The sequence below is a fragment of the Cibotium barometz genome, chromosome 7 (assembly GCF_041138505.1).
Source record: "Cibotium barometz isolate CiBa-2024 chromosome 7, ASM4113850v1, whole genome shotgun sequence".
In the NCBI taxonomy this organism is placed as follows: Eukaryota; Viridiplantae; Streptophyta; class Polypodiopsida; order Cyatheales; family Cibotiaceae; genus Cibotium; species Cibotium barometz.
This window is the reverse complement of record NC_141052.1, coordinates 56,119,271-56,136,068: the sequence shown is the minus strand read 5'-3', so window position 1 is coordinate 56,136,068 and position 16,798 is coordinate 56,119,271.

The following is a 16,798-nucleotide window of genomic DNA, read 5'->3' as shown; positions in this document are numbered from 1 at the left end:
ACTCGTCCAAAAATTCTCTGGGGAGATGGAGATCCTATCCAACATGTAGAGATTTTTAAATCCACATGTGAAACCTGCAGGCCTGTCAGTGATGTGACAATGATTCATGCCTTCTCATTGACTTTGGAAGAAAAAGCTCATCAGTGGATCCGAACCCTCAAGCCTGAGGATAAGGTTAACTTCACAAGACTCAAGAATGTTTTTGTGCCCAGTTTTGCCCGAAGTGGTGACAGATGGAGCCCTGTGGCACAGTTACATAAATATCAAACAAAAGAAAGTTGAGTCGATGAGAGACTATGTGTCTCGTCTTAAGCACTTAAATTCAAGGTGCAAACTACGGGAGAGGTTAACTGATGATCAGTTATTGCCTTGCTTCTTCTGGAGAGGGGTTAGAGACCTCAAAATGCATGATTATCTGGTACTAGCCCGACCCGTTACTCTTGATGCATGTTGCAAATTGGCAATTAAATATAAAGATAGTATGTTGGAATTGCCGCAATCGGAAGATGTCAAAACATCTTTAGCACTACGACTTCACGTGTCTCGAGTCACCAAGAAATTGGAACTCGGAGCAAGCAAGTCAGAAACATGGCAGTGGATGAGCTCAGTAATGCCATATTAGAGAAATTGAAAGTAAAGGAGGGAAGAGAAACATCTGGGCATGGGCATAATCATCTTTACCCCCCGTCGCGCAGAGGGAATTGGTGTGGTGCTCTATGTGCAGATTAAATCACAGTACCACCGAGTGTCCACAATTAAGAGCAAGGCCATTACTCTATTATGCCCACTGTGTAAAATTAGGAAATCACGACACTTCAATGTGCAGATATCCAAGATTTCAAAATGTTGCACAGCTACCAGTACTTAGAGCCCCATTGGCTTTACCTGCGCCTCCTGTATACAGATCACCGCTATTGTTGGACAACCCAACTCTTCCTACTTACCTAGGGGGATGTTCTGGTACAATCAATACTTGATTGATTTTAGCCTGCGGTGGTTGTGGTGGTACAATTGGTGGTGTGGCAGAGGTGAAGTGTCATACTTGTCGGTTGTGTTGGGGTAAAGGCATTATGCCCACCCTTATAGTGTGTACTAGCCCATAAGTTATAGTACATAGTACACTTAGTACTTTTAATGTACTAAGTGCACTATGTGTACTAGTGCAATATACATGTGTGATAGGGGAGTCACACACTCATATCATGAGTTGACTTATCCCCACAACTCTCTCTCTCTCTCCCTTCTTTCTCTGTGTGTATGTCTCCCACATGAAACTCTAACCCTAATTCATTCTCCCATTCAACTGGTATCAGAGCCAACAGCAAGAGCCCTGGTTTTAGGGTTTTGTTCTCAAGGGTGCAGAGCTGGAAATCGGCGTAGAAGAGTTGCAAAACGACCTCATGTGCTGTACGGACTCCTGTGTGCTGCTGTGCAGACCTGGTAACCCTGGTTGCCATGCTTCTTCAGCCAAGTCATAGGCAGCGTGAGCAGCTTGCAGCAGGCGTCGGTCCACAAGGCATAAGGCTGTGTGAACGTGGGAAAGCATGTAGACGCATGGCCACGAAGCGTGTAGCGCTACTAGGCGGAGGTGTCGAAGGCGATCTCGAGCGACTGGGTGGCGTTGAGGCGTTTGGTCGCTAGTCGGCTGGCTACTAGGCGAATGCAGGCGGGCATCCATCGAACACGCCTACGAGCAAGTACCCGTAGCGCGAAGGGGAGGCAGGTGAGCGAGGAGTAGCCGCAGCGTCAATAGCATTGTGGTGCGTGTACCAGCGTGCCGTGCAGCTGTTGAGTCGATTTTTTTATCAAATATCTTGTAATAGGAAATTACACATTTTCTCGCTGTATGTGAGACATGGTGATAGAGGGGTTGTGCTTGTTGTCATCTATGTAGATGACTTGATCATTAGGGGGGACAATGATGCAAAGATCTTTGATGTAAAGTTCTTGCTTAGACAGAAGTTTGAGATGAAGGATCTGGGGGAGCTCAGGTATTTCTTGGGCATTGAGGTGATTACGTCACCACATGGTATTGGATTACTACAGAGATAGTATGGCTTGGACATGTTGTCCAAGTATGGTATAACAGGCTGTAAGCCTAGCAGATTCAGGAGAGATTTTGGAGGATCCTACTATGTATAGGCGCATAGTAGGAAGCTTGATCTACATGACGATCACCAGACTAGATTTGAGCTATGCTATTGGGTTCGTGAGTCAGTTTATGCAGGTTCCACGGAAGCCGCATTTGGATGCATTGAGACGCATACTGAGGTATGTGAGGTCTACTTTGCATTGTGGACTATTTTATGAAACTAGGACAGAGATATGTGTACATGGGTACACAGATGCTGATTGGGCTGGTAGTATCTCAGATAGAAGATCTACTAGTGGCTTCATGTTTTCTTTGGGGAGTACTGCTATATGACTTGGAGCAGCAAGAAGCAACCTATGGTTGCTCTATCCAGTACAGAGGCTGAGTACAAAGGTGCTGCTATGGCAGCATGTGAGGTAGCTTGGTTGAGAAAGCTACTTGAAGATTTGGGTCTATCAGTTGGATAGACAACTTGTCATTTTCTGTGACAACATTAGCAGTATACAGTTGGCCAGGAACCCAGTTTTTCATGCTCGCACGAAGCATATAGAGGTCCACTACCATTTTGTCAGAGAGAAGGTCTTGGGGCAGGAGACCTTGACCTTGTTTATGTCAGCACACAGGATCAAGAAGCTGACATCTTCGCCAAAGCATTGGGTACAGAGAAGCTCCGCAAATTCAGGGCTTCGCTTGGTGTACATGAGATGGAGTTGAGCTCGACGGGGAGTGTTGAGATATCGAGCTTATCTAGTGAGGCGGTGGACACTGATGACTCGCCTAGGGGATAGGCCCCACACTTACACCACTGACATGGTTGGTGAGATCATGGGTGATATGCGGCCAGTGGGATGACAGGCTGTGTGACAGCCATTCTAGAGACTGGAATAGTTATAGCGCCAACTCATTTAGTTGGGTTCACGCTATAAAGAACCCTTGTATGTATTTGGTTAAGTACCTTGTGTGTTCTCTATTAGGGTTTTGTGAGTGTGTGTGTGCTTGCAAGAGCTCAAGCTCTCTTCTCCCCTGCATCTTTTCAGAATCCTCATGTAAGGATACAGAGAAAGAAGGTAATAAGTCTAAAAAGAAGGGCAAGTGTCACTATTGCAGGAAACCAGTGCACTACATAAATGAGTGCAAAAAAAGACTAGAGAAAAAGAAAAAGAAAGAATCAGGCATCGCTATGGGGCTGATGCGGGTGACAAGATCTTTGGAGGGGTTTGGTGAGGCTGGTAATAGGGGACCCACACCAATTTTGGATGCATGTGGACCATCTTACCAAAGAGAGGAACAATTCCCACTGAGAGTGAGAGGCCGTAGGCCCTATGATGAGTATTCAAGACAAGTAAGGCCATCAACTCTTCAGAAACTGGTAAAGAAGTATGAAGGGTCGAGAGATCCATATGACCATGTAGCAGCATTTAGGCAAGCACTTCGAGCTGAGCAAGTGGCTGACAAGCATACTCAAATTGAAGGATTTGGGCTCACTCTTGAGGGAAAGGCCCTTGCTTGGTTTCAGGCATTAGAGGCTTCAGACAAATCTTCTTTACGAGTTTTGGAAGAGAGATTCATTGCTGCTTTTTCCTTGATGGGAATTCAACATGACACGGTAGCACACATCTACTCTTTCAAGCAAGGTGAGAATGAGAGTGTTAGAGACTGTGTAAATAGAATGAAGCAGTACATTAATCGTTGCCCAGAAGATGAGAAGCCCGCCCAAAGTCGATTAATTTCTCTCTTCTTAAAAGGACTCAAAAATTCAACACTGCATACCCATGTCTATGCGAAGAAGCATACAAATTTCAATGAGTGTTGCCATGATGCTATGGATTTCACCGATAACTTCAAATTCCAAGATGGTTCTGGCCCTAAGGTGAAACCTAGAGATCAGTGGGGTGATGACCAAAGTTCAGGGTCTAGCGCGCTAGTAAATCCAGACCAGATGGCTAACCTAGTACTAAGGAGATTGGGTCAGACCTATCGCCCACCCATGCAGCCACAACAACAGCAGCAACGAATGAGAAGTGTACTTCCTACTACATGTCCTCATCTTTGTGGAGCATGTGGCGGTAACCATAAAACTGAGGAATGTAATACCTTTTCTCCTCTAGTCACAAACCAACCCACAAAAAAGTGGTGCCAAGCCTATGCTTGGAACTTCACCCATACCACACAGGAATGTACTCGCATTGCAAGAATGAGACAGGAACGTGAGCAGCCAAGGGGAGGAGTGGCTCCACAAATGTATCAACAGTATACTAATTTTGAACGTAAGCCACCGATGACACAAGAGCAAGCACGACCTGTTCTTGGTGCTCAACCTCCTGCTCCTAGGACTGCTCCTGTGAGGGTTGTTGACTACGACAATTCAAATATGTGTAGAGACTTGGTAAACCCAGGCTATGTGGAGGAGGAATATGCATCATATTCATCCAAGGAAAATCTCTTTGAAAGTCCCGCATACCCAAGCCCAACACTGGAGATTCAACCAGGGGAACAAAACTCTTTGATGTTGCTAGGCGGCTACCAACCTAGGACTCCAGGCCCCTCAGGTCAATGGCAGCCAAGGAAAGTAGAGGCCAAACTAATGGACCCCTGTTATGAGTGCGGAGAACCCCATTGGGCTCGTGATTTTCCACATCGCTCAAGGCAAGCATCTCGATCCAATACAACAGTACAACCGTTTCCACCAATTGAAAGATATTGTCTAGGGTGTTGTGTGGAACACTTCCCAAAGGATTGTTTGCTGAAACCACATGAGGAAGGCACCTCTCAACCAAAGGTCTCACTCAACCTTGTAGGGGCAGTTCCATCACAATCTTCATCTGAGAATGAGGATGTCGTGCCACTTAGAGTCATGACTAGATCACAGACACGAAATGCCGAAATACAGACTGATGAGACACCTCGAACTAGGGATGCAAAGACAAATCTAGTGGACAAGACCCTACAGTCCAATAGAAAAAAGACCACTAGGAGGAAAAAGAACCGAAACAAGCGAACTAAAAGTGCATCCACTAGTTCTCAAGAAGCCTCTAAACAAAACATGAGGGATAAAACTTTTACATCCCAAGAAGTGAATGAGGAACATCAACCTCAACCTGGGCCTAGTGCTAAACCAGATGAGACTAGTACGACTGAGGATAGTTCTGGGGGTTCTGTTTTTGTGGATAAAGTGAATGAGACTCTAGATGCCATCATTGATGCTCATAGAAGTCGCATTGCAGCTTTATCTGAGCTACCCAAGAAGCTTCAAGAATACCCAAACCCTCGTGAGGAGAAGATCAATCTAGCTGTACATCAGCAACTCATTAGGGAAGCTCAGTCAATACTTGAGGGACCACCACCACCTATTCCTCGGGGCCCAACCTCTCTTAAGCCAACATTAGAAACCATACCAGAAGTGTCATCAAGTCGGGAAATGAAAAGTGAGCACATTTCACAAGCTCATAGTGAAAGGTCTGCACCAATTGACACCCAATTGAAAGGAGGTATTCTGCCACCACCTAGCCTTGTCTTCCCATGCAATGATGAAGTTATTGATGCTAATGAGGACATGGCAAATGAGATGTGGGCCGCAGTTCATGAGAAAGTTAATGAGAACATGTCTTCTATTAGTTCGCCTCCATTCTCTAAGGTGGATTTTACCAGGGGCACGGAAAACAACTTTAGACGCCCAAGCATCCAGGAGGAAGTTCAAACAATTGTTTCTCCTAGAAGTAAGCATACAATGAAAACCTTACCATCATATCTGGGAGAATATGAGAACTGTTCTCAAACCTTGAGGATACCCTCCATGCATAAAAGGTTGACAAAGGAGAAGGATATGAGTATCGTGCAAGCTATTTTGTCAGCACCAGTGGCTTGTACCTTACCTTTGCTTGATTTGATAAAAATTCGACCTGAGTTGTGGAAAGATATTGCCACATGTTTGTCAGAGCAGGTATTGCTACAAAAGGGTCACCATGAGTGTACTATACACCCCGAGACAAAGCATGTTATGCCAGTTCCTATCAACAAAGTAGGAAAATTTTGTGAGGACGATCAGGGAAATGCTACCCTCCCATTAGAAGTGCGAAAAGTAGCTTCAACTGCAATACTTGATAGTGGTGCAGGAGTGGGCATTGTGACAAGGTCCATTTGGGAAAAGTGGGGCAAACCAGCTATTAGGAGTACCAGGATGCGCTTGCAGCTAGCAGATGGAAGCTTAGAACATCCCCTTGGGCTGCTTGGGAACATATTGGTCACCACATGTGGGATTGAATATGAGCACACCTTTGCAGTAGTGGATTTTGGAAAACATCCAAACTATGAAGTGATATTGGGTAGACCATTCATGCGACAATTTCAAATGATTCAAGATTGGGGATACAACTATTTGTACCTCCGACATGATTCTGTCATCACAAGAGTCAACCTAAGGAATCACTCATATCGTGATGTAACAAGGTCTCCAATAGATGAGTTTGATTCTGCTTCATGTGAGGGCTCAAGAGTTACATTGTCAGACGGGCGAGAAGATCTATGGATGTGTGGAGCCTCATGTAGGGATTTCAACACTGAGAGACTTAAGGGTAATCAAAGTGTATCAGACGAGGCATACATTCCACAACCCTTCCCTGAGCATTTAATTGATCCATTAGAATGGAGTCATGTCCTTGCAACATTATCGACATGTGCTTTACCGAAGCCAATTCAATTTTGTGACTCAGATGGATATGATATTATTCCTATACGAATGGTACAACCACGTGCCCTTCTAGATGATTTGTACTATAGGGATACATCCACAACAGCTCTGCATGTCGAGGAAGTCTCAGTGGAGGATTTAACACTCGAATCTGCTAATGATGCTGATAAGGAAGATGGATGGGACTCTGATTTTGATAATGATGTGACAATCCCTGAGGAAGAGTTAGGAAAGGCACGCCTACTCTTGAGAGGAAGGGAGGTTCAAGTAGAGATCCCTCGAAGCCGACCCAAACGTAAATGCTGTAAGAGCCATAAAAGAATCCGTAAACAAGATGAGAGGGAACGACGTGAGAGACTACAAAAAGAAAAGGAGGAGTCTAAGAGTCAAAACTCTCGACCACCACCTCACTTCTCAGGAAAGAACGGATATCTATACTATGTCCAAGCACAAGATCGTATCAAAGACCAAGTAAAACGATTAGATGGATTCCAAGCAGGAGATAAGCTAACAACTGTTAGCAAAAATCGTAAAAAAACGAAGAAACAAAAACCAAAACTCAAGTCTAAAACCGATTCAAAAGAGAGTGTCGGAAGTGCAAAAACAACGGTTGAACAAAAAATCCAATGCAAGATGGCAAAGGAGAGCTCAAAACCGCATGGTCTTCAATGAGTGAAGACTCAAGTGGACAAGAACAAGGTCTCAATGTCCCTCCCAATTTCACACAGTACACTCTTCAAGATCGGAAGATTGTTCTTCAACAGCCCATGCGACAAAAACCAAGCATGCCAGGGGTTTCATACGATGGTCCAGAAGATGCAAAAAAGATTGATATTGCTAAGCCAGGAGAAGAGCCTCGCTATGTGTGGATTGCCACAGACTTGTCCTTAGATGAGGAGAAGTTATTAATTCAAACAATAAAGGAGTATCGGGATGTTTTTGCTTGGAGACATAAAGACCTCAAAGGAGTTGATCCAAGCATATGTCAGCATACAATTCCTTTGCGAGAGGATGCAAAGCCCTCCAAGCAACGTCCTTATACTTACAATGAAAATTTTGCACGGAAGATAAAGGAAGAAATAGACAAGCTCTTAGAGGCAGAATTTATCTATGAGATTGAACACACTGAATGGGTCTCCCCTATTGTAGTGGTGCCCAAGAAAAATGGAAAACTTCGAGTATGTGTAAACCTCAAGAAGGTAAATGCAGCTACTGTGCGTGATCATTACCCGCTTCCAATCACGGATCATGTTCTGGAACGAGTTGCAGGGAAAAAGGCATATAGTTTCTTGGATGGATTCTCCGGTTACAATCAAGTGTCAATTGATCCAAAGGATCAACACAAGACAGCCTTTGCTACTGAAGATGGCATCTTTGCCTATCGTGTTATGCCATTTGGTCTAACAAATGCACCAGTAACCTTTCAGCAGTTAATGAGTCATGTATTCAAGGAGTACCTTAGGCAATTTCTTGAGATCTTCATGGATGATTTATGTGTTCACTCACAAGAGCGTGATGATCATATAGAACACCTCAGACTTGTGTTTCAAAAGTGTCAACTTTATCGTATATGCTTGAATCCTGACAAGTGCAAATTCATGGTAAGACAAGGGAAAATTTTGGGCCATATTGTTTCTCGCAATGGGATTTCAACAGATATGGATAAAATTGATGTCATTGTCTCATTACCTCGGCCTATCAACCCTAAAGGGGTACAAACATTCATGGGACATTGTGACTATTACCGTAGATTCATCTACATGTACGCTGTCCTAGCCAGACCATTATATGCTCTTCTTGTAAAGTTTAATTGGACTGATGAGTGTGAGGAATCCTTTGAAAAGTTGAAGCAAGCATTAGTGACTGCACCCATCTTACGGGCACCAGATTGGAACCAAATCTTTCATGTCCATATTGATGCTTCAAACTTTGCAATTGGATGTATTTTGGCTCAATCGGGAGAACATAATAAGGATTTCCCAATCTCATATGCTAGTCGACAGTTGAACAATGCTGAGAAGAATTACACCACAACAGAAAGAGAAGGATTGTCCATGATATATGCAGTGAAAAAGTTTCGCCATTACCTTTTGGCAAACAAATTCATATTTTTTGTGGACCATCAAGCATTGCTATATTTGGTAAATAAGCCTTGTGCAACTGGAAGGATTGTGAGGTGGTTTATCATCCTTCTTGAGTTTGATTTTGAAGTGGCAGTTCGAAAAGGAACAACTCATCTTAGGGCAGATCATTTGTCTTGAATCACCTCTCGCGAAGCTCCTGTGGGTGTGAATGATGATATGTTAGATTCAACACTTTTCCTTGTAGAGACAGCTCCTAGATGCTCTGAATCCATTTTAGAAATTTTGACAAGTGGACAGATACAACTAGCGGGTCCTAATGTGGACCTATGGCGACCATTCAAGTTAATCTCAGGGAGATTATATCGTCAGGGTAATGATGGAGTATTGCGGCTTATACCTAACCCAGACCAATATGAGGAAATCTTGGAATGGGCACATGCAGGTATCGATGGAATCCATGCATCAGCTACTACTTATGTACGACGTATATCTCAGGATGGGCAATGGTGGCCTACCATGCATGCGGATGCTGAAAAATTTGTTCGTAACTGTGCTTCATGTCAAATTCAACAGCCAATTCATAATGTCACATTATTCCAAATTTCAACTACACCAAGTTGGAGTAAGTATATTGTGGACTATCTTCAGCATGGTCATACGGATCAAAAAATTCCTAAACATCGAAAGCATGCTATTAAAGTTGAAGCGGCAAACTATATGCTGATAGAGGGCCAACTCTACAAGAGGGGCAAGGATGGCAACTTACGCATGTGTGTATGTGAAGCTGACTATTTGAAAATCTTAACTCATGCACATGCAGGTGTTGGGGGTGGACACTTTTCGGGCAATACCACAGCTAAGTTGATTAGGTGGTCTGGGCTTTGGTAGCCAACCTTACAAATGGATGCCGAAGAATATGTGAAACGTTGTGACGATTGTCAAAGGACCAAACCTCCCATCACAAAGGACAATATGCCATTGCGACCTGTGTTAAGCACACGTGCTTTTACAAAATGGGGTATTGATTTTGTCGGTCCCATTAAACCTCCAGCTCGTCACACGCATGCTGAATATATTATAGTCGCAACTGACTATTTGACCAAATGGGTAGAGACAAAGGCAACAGTCAAAAATGATGCCAGAACCACAGCCAAGTTCCTGTATGAGTACGTGTTTACACGCTATGGCTTACCTATTGAGATCGTTAATGATCAAGGTGTGCACTTTGTGAATGAGGTCATAGAGTTTTTGCTTCAAGAATTTATGGTAATTCACAAGCGTTCTGCACCCTATCATCCCCAGACCAATGGACAAGCTGAGAGTACTAACAAGATTCTCTGCACAGCACTCACAAAGATTGTTGAGGGACATAGAACTGATTGGGAGAAAAAGTTGCACTCAGTTCTTTGGGCATATAGGACAGCCTATAAAACATCTGTGGGCACAACCCCATTTGAGCTTGCTTTTGGATTAGACGCAATTCTTCCCATTGAATTTCTTGTACCTACTCTACAAGTAGCTAAACAATTGGATTGGACTGGTCATGAGCTTTCACAACGCGTTGACGAATTGGAAAAACCTTGATGAGACCCGCTTATTGGCGGTAATGGGGATGTATGCCGAGAAGAGGAGACAGAAGCAATGGTACGATAGAAATGTAACAACTGGCCGATTCAAAAAAGGGGACCTTGTGCTCTTGTACACACTTAAGAAGCATAAGAGAAAGCTCAAGAAACGTGGCCTAGGACCGTTTGTGATTAATGAGCTTACTCCAAGTGGTGCAGTGCGTTTAGAGACACTAGAAGGTGAACAAATGCCTAACTTCATTAATGGAAGTCGTCTCAAGAAATACAATGAACCATTAACTGAAGCCATGCTGCAAGAAATGCATGCCGCACAAACACGGAAAGAAGCACTTGACCTACTTAAACGTCAGGCTCAAGAAGAGGCTAAAGCTAGAGTTGCAAAAGCCAAGGAGCGTCGCAAAGTTTCTATGATGGCCTTACAGTTGGCTACTGATGAACCATATGTCGATCCTTTCAATATTCAAGTGTGCCTTCATCTTCATGAGACTACCTACTTTGTCTCTGCCTTAATTGACTCTGGTGCAGATTATAATATTCTCTTGTTTGACATATGGAAAGCCTTGGGACAACCACCACTTGTGCAAATTCTTGTTGATTTACGAAGCTTCTCAGGTGAAGATAACCCTATAGAGGGAAAATATAACATTATGATGTCCATTCAGGATCACCAGATGTCAGTGTCCTTTTATGTGGCACGTAAGTCCAAGGCAGTAGTAGAGGCTGTTCTCGGTCGATCGTGGTTAAATGCTACCAATTGCTCATTAGATTAGAAGAATAGACAATACAAGTTGCAAATTGATTCGGATTGCATCTTGGGATCTGCTACTCCACGAGCTTTATCGTGTCAAAAGGGTAATGTTTCTACCTTACACAACCCACTCTCAAAATCTGCTCTTGAAGCTCCAAAACAAATGATGTGGATAATTGATGAGTACTCAAGTGAGGGCCATGGCTGGCATGTTCCAACTACTCTAGTTGCTGCTCAAAGAAGGCCAGGCAGGAAGGAATTATCAATTTGGCTACCCAAAGATGCGTACAAACTTGTACCATCTAGTCCAGTCGCTAAGCCTCCTAAGAAGCACATCTTTTCCAAGCCTAAACCTCAGATTGTTACTCGTTGGGTCCCAAAACATGTTCTTAAAGCACAAGGCTATTATGAGGGTGCAACAGCAATTTGGCTTCCAAAATGCCATGGTTTGCTAGGGATAAAAGAGTGTTTCAGAAAGATTCCAAGAGCCACCCTTGATTTTCCATATCAGTGGGTGCAAAAGAAATCAACACAAACTCTTCACAGCACCTACAAATCTACTTGTGTTGATCTTCCTAAAACATGTATTGAAACATCGGTTGTCCCAATTCCTCCTTGTTACACAATTCAACCATCAACTTGTGTACCTAAGACAAGTCCAAATGAGTATCATTTGAGCATAGATTCTAGCATTTCAATGCCTAAATCCTCTTATCTTGCTCAAATTCCAAGACAATTGCTAAAATTTCCACCTAAGAAGGACATACCAAAAACTAAAGATAAGGCATTAACACTACAATTGAAGCTCTTTGGTAGATCAATGTTTGAATAATGTGGTTCCTTATGCCTTTAGAGGATTGTGCTCTTTTTGAGATAATCTTGTTTTTGATTGGAATTTTAATGATGGATATGAGTGTTCTAAATTTCATTGTTCTACGTCCAGATAACTCCTGATGGATATTTGGCGAGATACATGTCCACCATGCATGGACCCTGATAGTACTCGACCTGATCATCGCGGGGGTTATAGTGCTCCTCCGTTTCAAACACATTCTAGGTACTTCTATGCTCCCTTAGGTGAAAATTGCTGTGGGCATCACTTTGTCACGTTATTCTATCAACAGCATCACCCATTTCCACATTGTCAAGAGTGTGCACGACTCGTATTAGGAGAAGCTTCACATATTTGTTGGATATGCCGCTCTTACTTTAGACGATATGGCACAGGCTTAATGAAACAAATTGTGGGAATTACACCCCAACGCCATAATCTTCTCAATGTGAGAATACCAGAGAGAGGACCAAATCAACGTAGATTACCTGAGGAGGTTCAAGCACAACAATGGAGGGATACAAGCTTAAATGACTTGCAACCACCTATCTTGCAAGCCCTCCTTCCCCAAGCCTCAACATGTCAATATTGGATCAATATGAGTACCTATATTGCGCAGTTCCAAAATCAAAATTGTCTGCTTAACCTTCCCATAGAACCAATGCCATATTTTAGTGAGGAAGCACTCAACAATGTCTTTCATGTAAGCCTTTTAAGAAGTATTATCCCAATAGTGAACATGTATTAGATGATGAGCAGATAGTGATGCCAATTCAAGGCTAGATGGAACTTGAACCTGAAACTATCCTAGATACTCGGGAGAAACCCTTAAGGAACCAGATATTAAAGGAGTATCTAGTCAAATGAAAGTTTTTCCCAGCAACCGAAGATGCGACTTGGGAAATGGGGGAATATCTGGTTAGACACTATCCCCAGTTTGTGAGATGAGGACATCTCGATTATTTAGGTGGGGGAGGATGTAAGATCCCTCTTGGAAAGACAAAATTGGGCATTTGTAATGTTACTCTCATGAGGAGAGATAAAATCAACTAAATTATGGATTTTTACTCATTATGGTTCCTTGTGTAATAGAATTCTATGGATAAACTAATCCCTTAGAAAAGTGCATCTAAAAGTGTAGAAATTAAATTTAGATCATGTTTATTTAATAAAATGTGCACCTTAGATGTGTGTGCACATTTTATTTAATAAAATGTGCACCTTAGATGTGTGTGCACATTTTATAGTTCCTTGTGTAATAGACTTCTATGGATAAACTAATCCCTTAGAAAAGTGCATCTAAAAGTGTAGAAATTAAATTTAGATCATGTTTATTTAATAAAATGTGCACCTTAGATGTGTGTGCACATGTGCAAAAATGCACATAAGTCTAAAAATAGTAAAAATCTTGTCCCAAAAATCATGTAAAGTTAGGAGATATTAAGATTACCCTAAACTACTAGAATCCTAGAGGTTACCCTGTTTGGGAAAGATTTTGCCTAAATGCGATGTAATTACAAACCCTGGAATGGGTGCATTTGAACTACACCTACATTTTAGGGATGGAATTTTGGAAATCTGAGGGCACCAGTGTGTTTGGAATGTGGTGTTTACCCCTAGGCCAAGAGGGTTTAATTTTTTTATCAATCCTGGGACATACATTAAATTAAATTAATATGAGAGTAAGGTCTAAACCTTAATAAATTAACTATTTGATGAATAAAAAAGGGTAAAATTATAACTAAGGTGTGTAGAGATAAGGTTAGGATAAATGTGAACTACTAAAGTAAACTAATGTGAGGCTCTCATGTGATGTAGGTCACTCTAAAATTAGTTAGTTGAAAAATGAAAGGAGATGCTAATCGGATTAGTAAAAGATAAGGAAAGGAGAGAAAGTTTAGTTCACTTTCCAAAACTAAATTTATCATGCACCATTCCTTTCTAGTTTATGCTAAAATTGACCAGTTACTTTGGAGAAAATCATGTAAAGTGCATGGGGGGTTGTGCATGGGGCTTTATGCTATAAAAGGGGCATAAATCCCTCATTTGAACACCATGCTTGGGTCTAAGCAAGCTCCCTCTTCATCTTTGTCCAATCACACCCTTTGGACAAACCCCCATACTTGTACCAAACCATTGAAGTGTCAATTTTGGGCATTTAAGGTGCAGTTTTCACATTTTCCAAGTCTCCTTCCCCATTTGGAGAACTTGTGGAGTTCTCAGTGCATTGGGAGTCTCCAGCCATCACCATCAACCTCCCTCAACATCTCAATTTGCTTTTTGTTCACGTAACCATTTTAATTGCAAATTTTGCCAATTTCTTTTGTAAATTTCAATTCCTTTCTTCTCCATGTCTTTTTCGATTATTTTAAATTTTGATCTCTTCTTCTTGTTTTCTGCATCCTCATGATGCAGATAGGCAAAATTTTTATTGAATTTTAATCATTAATATTAATTTTTACTTTAGCATAGACTAAGTTATTTTAATAACCTTAGATGATCCCAAACCCTTAGGAAACATTAGAACTTAAATCTTAGGCCTTGTTAATGCTCAACCTTAGTTTTTTTGTGTAGATGAACCTTAGTTGAGGTTAAGCCTTAACCTTCTTGTACTAAGATTAATTAATTTAATTTTAATTAAATTATAGTCAAGTTTAGCTTGGTTTTAAATTCTAAAGGAATCTTTATTTTTAAGAATGTGCTAGGATGGGCTAAAAACATTGGATCTTAGTTTAAGACCCCTTTCAAATTTTAGAGAGAGAAAATACACCTAGAGAGAGAAACTAACCTAAATTAGCTTAAATTTAGGTATTTTGTTAAACTAAACCTAGTTTAAGATTAAGATTCTTCTAGAAGAGAATTTTTAGTAAGAGAGAAGTGAGAGGTGACCCAATTCTAGAGAGAGATAGCTTTTCCTAGAGAGAGATAACCAAAAATTGGAGAGATAAGTTCGATTCTAGTGAGATGAAGTCAAATCTTAGTAAGTTCTTAATAGAAGATTTATTTTCTTGGTTTTTTTCTGAAGTGGAAAAAGTCTAGTTTAGATGCATGGGATCAACTGAAGTTATATCCCCTTTTCCTGTATTTTCATAAGACTTTTACAAGAATGTTTTTTCCTTTAAATTTTCGAAGGAGTTATAAAAATCCCATTGAATTTAGTTAGGATTGGAAGTTAAAATTAGCTAAATCTAAGTTTATAAAGAACCTAAGTTTAGCTTTATTTCCTATATTTTAGACATGGTTAGCTAAGTTTAGAAAGCCTACCCAAGTTTAGCCTTATTTCCTATTTTTAGACATAGTTCAATTAAAATAGTTGTCTAATTTTAGATCTAGACATTAGCCTAGCAAGTTTAAACCATATTATTTAGATTCAAATTTTAGATTATTAGAGTTAAATTTAACTAATTTTAGATGTGTAAGACCTTATGATCACATTAAACCTTAGGAAAAGGTCTAAGTTAGAATTTCACTTAAACTTTAGAACTAATACTCTATTAAGAGAATATTTAGAATCCCAAAAATGAGAAAAAGGATTTTAGGACTATTACCTCGTTTTAGAGGAATTAATCTTAGAAAATCAGAGATAATGACCAACAAGCAGAATAGAAGAGGACCCTAAGCAAGTTAGAGAAAGTTAACAAGAGTATTCTCAAGCTTGGAGTAAGGATTCCTCCTTGTTGTTAAGTCCACAAGAATGCAGTAACCCAATTGAAGGTATTCTCAAGCCCAGTATAAGGATGTTATTGTGATATTAAGTTTACAAAGAGACCAACGAAGAAAGCTCCTCAAGTTGTGATATTAAGTTTACAAAGAGACCAACGAAGAAAGCTCCTCAAGTTTGAATTCAAACCCATGTATGTATGTTGGGATGATGACTTAGACTTTAAGAGGACCCTAGACAAGAATAATTCCTCCAATGTGATAATCCTGAAAAGTGAGATAGAAGGTTTTATGATCCTTAATGATGATACTATAAGATTGAATAACGGGGGCCAAAATGTTTAAAAAAGAACTATAGCCGCCCAGCTTAAATCAGGTGAAAACTTTTCAAGGTTACTTAGAAGACCTTAGGTCTTTACGATAAGGTTTAGAATAAATGAACACAGCTGCTCATCATCCCTCATGATTGAGGGATAAGACGGGGTGTGTGCGATAATTATAAGGCCGCCCTATGACTTTTGCCCATGAGAATCATGGAGATGAACGAAACCTCAGAGGCCATATGAGTGATTTATGAGTAAGGACCTTCTTCAGTGTCAAGTCCATATTGTTAAGCTGGCCAAACTTAGAATATCACAAGTAGATGCCTTGTTGTGGGACTTCTCTATCTCTTGCATAGAAATTCCTTTTGTAAATTTCAATAGAAAATGGAAAAAGACCTTAGAAGGTAAGGGGGGGGGTCTCACAATGAGAAAGAATTGGTTGAAACCGACCTAAGATTAGAGCTACATAGAAGACCAAATCCAGGAAAAGAACATGGTCTAAGTGGGGGGAGGGACGTTCTGTACGTACCAGTAATTGATCTTGCTGTAGATTTGGTTGTTGCCACAAGAGCTGACCTATTAAACATGACTACTGAGATTAGTAGGGCAGTGGCCAAGGAATAATACAGTACACATGATTCTAGACTAACCCAGATGAACCCCATCATATTACAAAATTAATGCATAAATTCATCAAGGATGGTGCCATTCAATACAACACATAAAGATCTTTGAGTCTACTTGTTGTGATATGTGTGGGCCAATTGATGATGTGATGATGATTCA